Source organism: Capsicum annuum, unplaced genomic scaffold, assembly GCF_002878395.1.
Source record: "Capsicum annuum cultivar UCD-10X-F1 unplaced genomic scaffold, UCD10Xv1.1 ctg82991, whole genome shotgun sequence".
NCBI classification, from domain to species: domain Eukaryota; kingdom Viridiplantae; phylum Streptophyta; class Magnoliopsida; order Solanales; family Solanaceae; genus Capsicum; species Capsicum annuum.
This window is the reverse complement of record NW_025893825.1, coordinates 361,577-369,514: the sequence shown is the minus strand read 5'-3', so window position 1 is coordinate 369,514 and position 7,938 is coordinate 361,577. Positions and strand designations below refer to the sequence as shown.

The 7,938-nt window shown below is 35.5% G+C and overlaps 1 long non-coding RNA gene across 1 annotated transcript; it reads right to left on the bottom strand.

Moving 5' to 3' along the window:
• Window positions 1-688: 688 nt before the first annotated feature.
• LOC107847272 lies at window positions 689-6,306 on the bottom strand. The gene is made up of 5 exons (XR_001667388.2): window positions 6,203-6,306; window positions 6,000-6,056; window positions 2,342-2,410; window positions 1,164-1,275; window positions 689-976 (listed from the first exon to the last, which is right to left on the bottom strand). It is a non-coding gene; the product is annotated as an uncharacterized LOC107847272 (long non-coding RNA).
• Window positions 6,307-7,938: the final 1,632 nt, after the last annotated feature.

Here is a 7,938-nt window from a genome sequence, read left to right as displayed (position 1 = left end):
TGAAATTGAATCTTGGGGTTAGTTTTGTGAAAATTATATCTTTTTGAAAATATGATGTCAGCATTGAGTCTGTAATATTAAATTAAATCTAGTAGCATATTTTCTTTTCCTTCATGAGATTTCAAGAAAATCCATAGGGGTTGACTGATAACTTTGCAACTTAGAAAAGTTGTTGATACAACGAATCTCTAGTGCTTCCATTTTAGCTGCCAAAGAACCATTAAAGGTGTAACTGCTTTAGTGGCCTTATGCTATTTTTGATGACCCCAACTAACTAGTCAACCACCTAAAGCGAACACTTAACTACTTTAACAGTCTCCGTTTTAGCAGTAACATGTTTTGTTAGCGGTCTCACACCTTCGGGTCTGAATCTTAATTGGTCAAGCCATCGCTTAAGTGATGACCGCTTAAGCGGTCATTAGACTTCTTTAGCGGTCATAGGTGGGTGGGTATAAAACCCATATTCCTGATTTTTTTATATTCTTAAGATTTGAGATTTGAGTTGAGTAACTTTTGGGTGTTTTCTCCCATTCTCGTGCTTGGTATTGTCACTCCTCAACTCCTATTGGGGCGGACAGGCACCCATAGCCATAAAGGTCTGAGAGAACCAATTCATAACCTTATAATTCTCATGCATGTAACTATGACAACCAAAAGTTCTAACCAACATGATATTATGTATCGATGAGAATAATTATATAGACAAGCACAAACTTATATATACAACACTAGGCCGTTGGGGCCACCATATCTAAAGACAAACACTTCCATAACTTTACATTAGTCTACAAAGCCTCTAAAAGAAACATATACTTAGTTAGGTTCAGGACAAACCCCTGCCCTACTCTTAAACTTCTGTACAACACCAAAATATATGGAACAGACTTGAAAAGCCCCAAATCAACCTGGAGCTCACCAATAGTCACCGAATAGATGTGCTCCTAGTAATGAGGTGTATGAACAGAAGTACATGTGCCTGCAGCATGAAATATAGGTCCCCCGTGAGGGACATCAGTACAAAAATATGTATTGAGTTTGCAAGGCTGAAGGTAACAACACATGATACTAAAACTTAATAGAAATCAGATATAGGTAGTACTAGTAGACCACCTTTATATAAACTTGTGAGAATACATACGTTACATTTCTTTCTTTATTTTTACCTTCTTACTTCATAATCTTTGTAAGCCATATATCATGCAAATGACCAGCTGATCAGTGGTAAGTAGATAAATTAGGACGACCCATGCTAGGATTACGCCCCTGTGCTGCCACCTACATATAAAGATTAGGATCGGCCCATGTTAGGCTTATGCCCCTAAGATGCCACCCACATATAAAGGTACCGAGATTGGCACATGCTAGGCTTATGCCCTTGAGCTACCACTCATTTCATAGATTTGCGTTACTTAGTTTATTTAGCCTTTGAGATTGTTACTTTGGTGGTCATCACATTATGGTGCCTTGAAATAATAACCTTCCACTAAGATACATGTAAATAGGCACTTAATGCAACAAAAATGAGGTAGGGAGCTGTTGGCACACAAATGAAGTGCTTAGGAGCTTAAAATAACACGTGGGTCTTAATTGTGTAAATGAAGAACTCCTGAAATTTTCAAATGAAGATAGATGGGCAGGTTTGATAATAAACATGTATTGAGGTGTTTTGATATATTAGAGAGTGGGAACAAGGTCGTTGGCTTCATAGGATACAATACGTTGCTATTTGGTGTCACTTGTTACAGGACAACCTTGGAAACTTACTTGATGGAACCAATGTTCGATTTCGTGCCAAAGAGTACCAAATAGAGTAGGCCTTACATACCTGGTTATATAACTCCGAAACTAAGCCGACTTGACTTCCCACATTTTAGATTACTTATCTACAGTAAAATATATGGTAAACTAGTATTAGCAACCAACCAACATGTTTAGGCTACTTAACTTCACCAAAATAGTAACCGGGCAGTACACACGTAATCCATCAATCCAAGGCGTTATTTTAACCCTTTCCTCCTCCAATAACACCCACATACCACACATGTCCTCATAAGATCACCAAAACCACATTAGCTTCATTACACCCTCCAACCAACACACAAAATAAATTGGGCAGTAACAAATGCAACAATTTGTTGGGTGGTGTACCACCACACCTTTCTTCTATATTTCATTACAAACTAACCACCTTTCTCCAACATCAACCTGGCAGCCCATAACACAGAAAAACAAAAACAGTCCATAACAACACCCCAATCATCCTTTAATAACAATCGAATATGTGCAATCCTCTGCCAACACATGTATATAGAAAAAGGACAAAAGTGGATAGCAAACATACCTTGATTTCCTTTTTAGTTTAGCCTCATAATTTGTATCTCTTCAATAGATTAATACCTTCACACATACACTGAAAGAGATAGAAAGAAATCCCTTAATAACTAAGATTATAGACTGTCCAACTTATAGAGAGGGCTGTCCAGAAATTAATCTTGAAGAACACATAGTTTCCTTAGTACAAGCTCATGAATTACTCACTTAACTTTATCTTGGGAGGAAGGTCAATTCCAAGAACCCTTGTGGGAATATAGGGTTACTTCATAGCAAGAGAGAACAAGAGAGAAAAACCTAGAAGCGGAAATTTTTGTCTAAGTTAAAAATGAGCAAAAATTGCTGATTTCAATCTATATAAAGGAGCTGCTCTTTGGGCGAATTTCTTGACCCTTTTTGGCCCATATTATATCAAGTAAATGATGTATCTACTTGAACAATATATTGGGCTTTTGTGGATCCAAATTTATTGGGCCATAGCCACCCATTTTTCCTTCTTTTCTTCTCTTTAACTTGGGCCTTGGCAGATTTGAGTATTGGGCCTTATTACCCATTTTAGTTCTCTTCTATTAAATTTGAGACCAAATGAGTACATTAAATTAGTATAGGCCCAAATCTGGTCCATATCCATATGTCCATTAATTTGGTCCAAATAGTTCAAGTAGGTGACTCACCTACTAGGTTCATTAAGTCAAGCAAGCACCTCAATATTCTATTCCATTTTTGGATCCTAATCCATTTAATCTAACCTTATACTTATACACACTTGGTCACTTTAAACTTCAAATTCAAATACTAGCTTATGATCCCAAGTTTAAATAGTTGTATCGACACTAACTTGGTCACATCACATAAAAACTGCACTGGTAGCATATATTATTCTATCTATGCCATTAATACTTGCATAATAAACCTCACCCATTACCTATCCTGTAAAACTATACTAGGTTACATATAATTATAATAAGTACAAGCAAAATACAGGATGTTACATCCTTCCCCCCTTAGAAACATTTGTCCTCGAATGTTAGCATAACTGTCCAACCAGAATGAGTTCAATCCTAAGTTTAATATCCCTATTACCACATAGTACCAATATATTTTACACTTGTTATTGCTCCAATTCAGCATCTTGGACTTTTTATTCGTATTTGAACAAATGGGGGTACTTGGATTTCATCGCTTCTTCAGCTTCCCATGTGATATCTTCTACTTGCTGATTCCTCCAAAGCACTTTTACAGAAGCTATTTCCTTATTCCTCAACTTATTAACTTGTCAATCTAGAATAGCAATAGGTATTCCTCATTGGTGAGATCTTCTGTAATTTGTACATCTTCAGTAGGGGTAATATGAGATGGATCTGCAATGCACTTTTTAAGCATTGAGACATCAAATACCGGATGAACTATTGAGAGCTCTTGGGGTAGCTCTAATTAATAAGCTGCTTGGCTAAACCTCTGAGTAATCTTATATGGGCCTATATAATGTGGACTTAGTTTTCATTTCTTACCAAATCTCATAAACCCCTTCACTGGTGACACTTTCAAGAATACCCAATAACCTATAAAAAACTCTAGCCCTCTTCTCCTAATATCTGCATATGACTTATGACCACTTTGGGCTATTTCTACTCGCTGTTGGATCCCTTTAACCTTTTCCATAGCATGATGAACCATATCTGGCCCGAACTAGGTAGTTTCACCTGCTTCAAACCATCCAATTGGTGATCTACACTTTCTTCCATACAAAGCCTCATATGGTGCCATTTTGATACTTGAATGATAGCTATTGTTGTAGGAAAACCCCCTAAGAGGTATATGATCATCTCAACTACCTTTAAAGTCCAATACACAAGATCGTAGCATATCTTCAAGTGTTTGAATGGTACTTCTACTTGTCCATCTGTTTAAGGGTGAAAAGCTGTACTTAGATTTACTTGTGTCCCTAAATTTCTCTGAAAAGACTTCAAAAAATTTGTAGTAAATTAAGATCCTTGATCCAATATAATAGATATTGGAACTCCATGTAGTTGAACTATCTCCTTAATATATAATTTAGCATATTCTTCAACTATGTAAGTGGTCATAACCGGAAGAAAGTGCGTTGATTTGGTAAGCTATCAACGATCATCTATATGGAATCAAACCTTTGAGATGTACGAGGAAAATCAATGATGAAATCCATGTTGATCATGTCCCACTTCCAGATTGAAAGATCTATACATTGCATATAACCCCAGTGCTTTTGGTGCTCTACTTAACTCTTTGACAATTTGGACATTCGGCTACAAATTTTTCAATATTCTTCTTCATGTCACCCCACCAATACATTCATTTAAAATCATTGGACATTTTTGTTGACCCTGGATGGATAGAATACCTTGAATGATGTACTTCTATCGTAATCCTCTTTCTTAGTCCATCTACATTCGGTACACACAATCTATTTTGGCACTGAAGTACTCCTTCTTGCGTAAGCTCAAATGCTTTCGTCATACCACATTGCACATTTTCCTTAAGCTTTAATAGAATGGGATCTTCATATTGCTTCTCTTTTTCTTCAGCAACTAGGGAAGATTCTGCAGCATTATAAACAATAAGGCCTTCATCTAGAGTTTCAAGAAGACGAACTCCTAAATTGGCTAGTTGGTATAAATCTTTAGTCATCCCTTGTCTTTCTATAGATTGTACCATAGTCTTCATACTTAATGCATCTTCTACCACATTTGTTTTCCCCGGATGATACAAGAATCAACGTCATGGTCTTTTAATAATTCAATCCATCTTGGTGCCTTGAAATAATAACCTGCCACTAAGAGATATGTAAATAGGCACTTAATGTAACAAAAATAAGGTAGGGAGCTATTGGCACACAAATGAAGTGTTTAGGAGCTTAAAATAACACATGGGTCTTAATTGTTTAAATGGAGAACTCCTAAAATTTTTAAATGAAGATAGATGTGCAGGTTTGATAATAAACATGTATTGAGGTGTTTTGATAGGTTAGAGAGTGGGAACAAGGTCGTTGGCTTCATAGGATACAATACGTTGCTATTAGGTGTCACTTGTTACAGGACAACCTTGGAAACTTACTTGATGGAACCAATGTTTGATTTTATGCCAAAGAGTACCAAATAAAGTATGCCTTACATAACTAGTTATATAACTCCAAAACTAACCCTACTTGACTTCTTGTCTTTTAGATTACTTTTCTACAATAAAATATATCGTAAACTAGTGTTAGCAACCAACCAACATTTTTAGGTTACTTAACCTACACAGTAATCAGATAGTACACACATAATCCATCAACCAAGAGCGTTATTTTTACCCTTTCCTCCTCCAATTACACCCACATACCACACAAGTCTTTATAATATCACCAAAACCACATCATCTTTGTTACACCCTCCAACCAATGCACAAAATAAATTGGGTAGTAATAAATGTAACAATTAGTTCGGTGGTGTACCACCGCACCTTTCTTCTATATTTCATTACAAACTAACCACACCTTTCTCCAACATCAATCTGGCAGCCCATAATACAAACACACAAAAACAGTCCGCAAACAACACCCCAATCATCCTTGAATAACAACCAAATATGGGCAATCCTATACCAACACATTTATATAGAAAAAAGACAAAAGTGGACAATAAACATACCTTAATTTCCTTGTTAGTTTAGCCTCTTAATTTGTATCTCTTCAATAAGCTTAATCCCTTCACACATACACCAAAAGAGAAAGAATGAAATCTCTTACTAACTAAGAACAATGAACTGTCCAACTTATAGAGAGGGCTATCCAGAAATTAATCTTGAAGAACACATAGTTTCCTTAGTACAAGCTCATTAATTGCTCACTTACCTTTATCTTGGGAGGAATCTCAATTCCAAGAAACATTGTGGGTATATAGGGTTACTTCATAGCCATGAGAGAACAAGAGAGAAAAACCTAGAGGCTGAAATTTTTGTCTAAGTTAAAAATAAGCAAAAATTGCTGATTTCAATTTATATAAAGGAGCTGCTCTTTGGCCGACTTTCATGACCCTTTTTGGCCCATATTTTATCAAGTGAATGATGTATCTACTTTCCCAATATATTTGGATTTTGTGGATCCAAAGTTATTGGGCCTTAGCCACCCATTTTCCCTTCTTTTCTTCTCTTTAAGTTCTGTATTTCAATTGGAACATGGGATTTTTGGCCCAGAAGGCCTAGAAAAGAAATTCTTAGATCAAAACCTCATTTTAAACCCATTTTCACTTGGGTTTTCTCTTATGGATTCCTGTAATCATGGGTAATGTTTTTCTAAACAAAAATTCCTATTTTACAATTTCTATATGAAAAACTATTTGGGGGTCCATTTTGACCCTAACTTGAAAGTATTCAATATGGATATTATTGGCTTTCTTTTAATGCAATGTTTATATATTTATATATTTTAGTTTATTACAAGGCCAGTTGAAAGTGGAGAGCTCCATATTGATGGATTTAGCATTGCATTTTGGCATCACGAGGTAGGTTATGGTTTAATTTTCTTCACACTAAGCTGAGTAGTTAATTTATGTATAAAAACATGTTATAGGTATGGGTAATAATATGTAAATTGTATTTCAATGATATTATTATTATTGTGTACCCATTTTAGGACTTATATTGTTGGTGGTGGTAACTTGAGATGATATTTACTATGTGTTGTCTGTGGGGGGCTTTAACTTATAATATTGGCCATGTATATACATTAGTTGCTTTCTTCATTATAAAAATACAGAAGTTAGGGTTAGAGTTATATTAATGATGTCTTACTTACATATTCATTCCAATGGTGCAATGCTTATACTAAATCATGGTTGGTTGACATATTGAGTAGAGTCTAAGCTTACGTATACATAGAGTTCATGGATTTGAGATCTTCATACAGGTTTGTTTTTGAGAATTACTTCCAAATATCACACAAACATTGATGAGACATTGGTACCACTAAGGAAACATAAATATTTGATGGAAATAACACACTTTTACAAAACCCCTATTGTAGTCCATTAGTCAGAGAGGCAATATGTATATTGATATGTCATTGAAATATGGTACATTTGATGCTTAAAACAAGGAATTTATGCTTGGACTTAGGTTGTCTTGTTAGATATGGTGTTATTTTGTGTGTGTTGCAGGTGAAATAGGTTAACATTTGTGTTGGAAAAGATGGAAGAAAAGTCTGAAAAAGCTAATGACATGGTCAGGCTACAAGTCATCAAGACACTATATGACTCAGCTATACACAGCAGGATACCATAAATAAGATGAAAGTTGAGAAACCAAGTGAAGAGTGACCACGACTAGTTACTATGACTCGTAAGAAGTAGCTATGAGTCAATGAGAAGAATTGTGAAGTAAGCAAAACCAAAGCCAAAAGTCTAGAGGTGAATTCATAGAAGACTATGAATCGTAAGATCTGACTACGACTCATAGGGGGCAATCATAAAGAAAATAATGTTAAAAGACCTTAAGTTTAAGGCACAAGTGTTAACGAGTGAAGTCCATAGGTCATAAGCATCTTGTTGTGATGAATTGTAATGAAAATAGAAGATTGGAGCCTAGAAGATG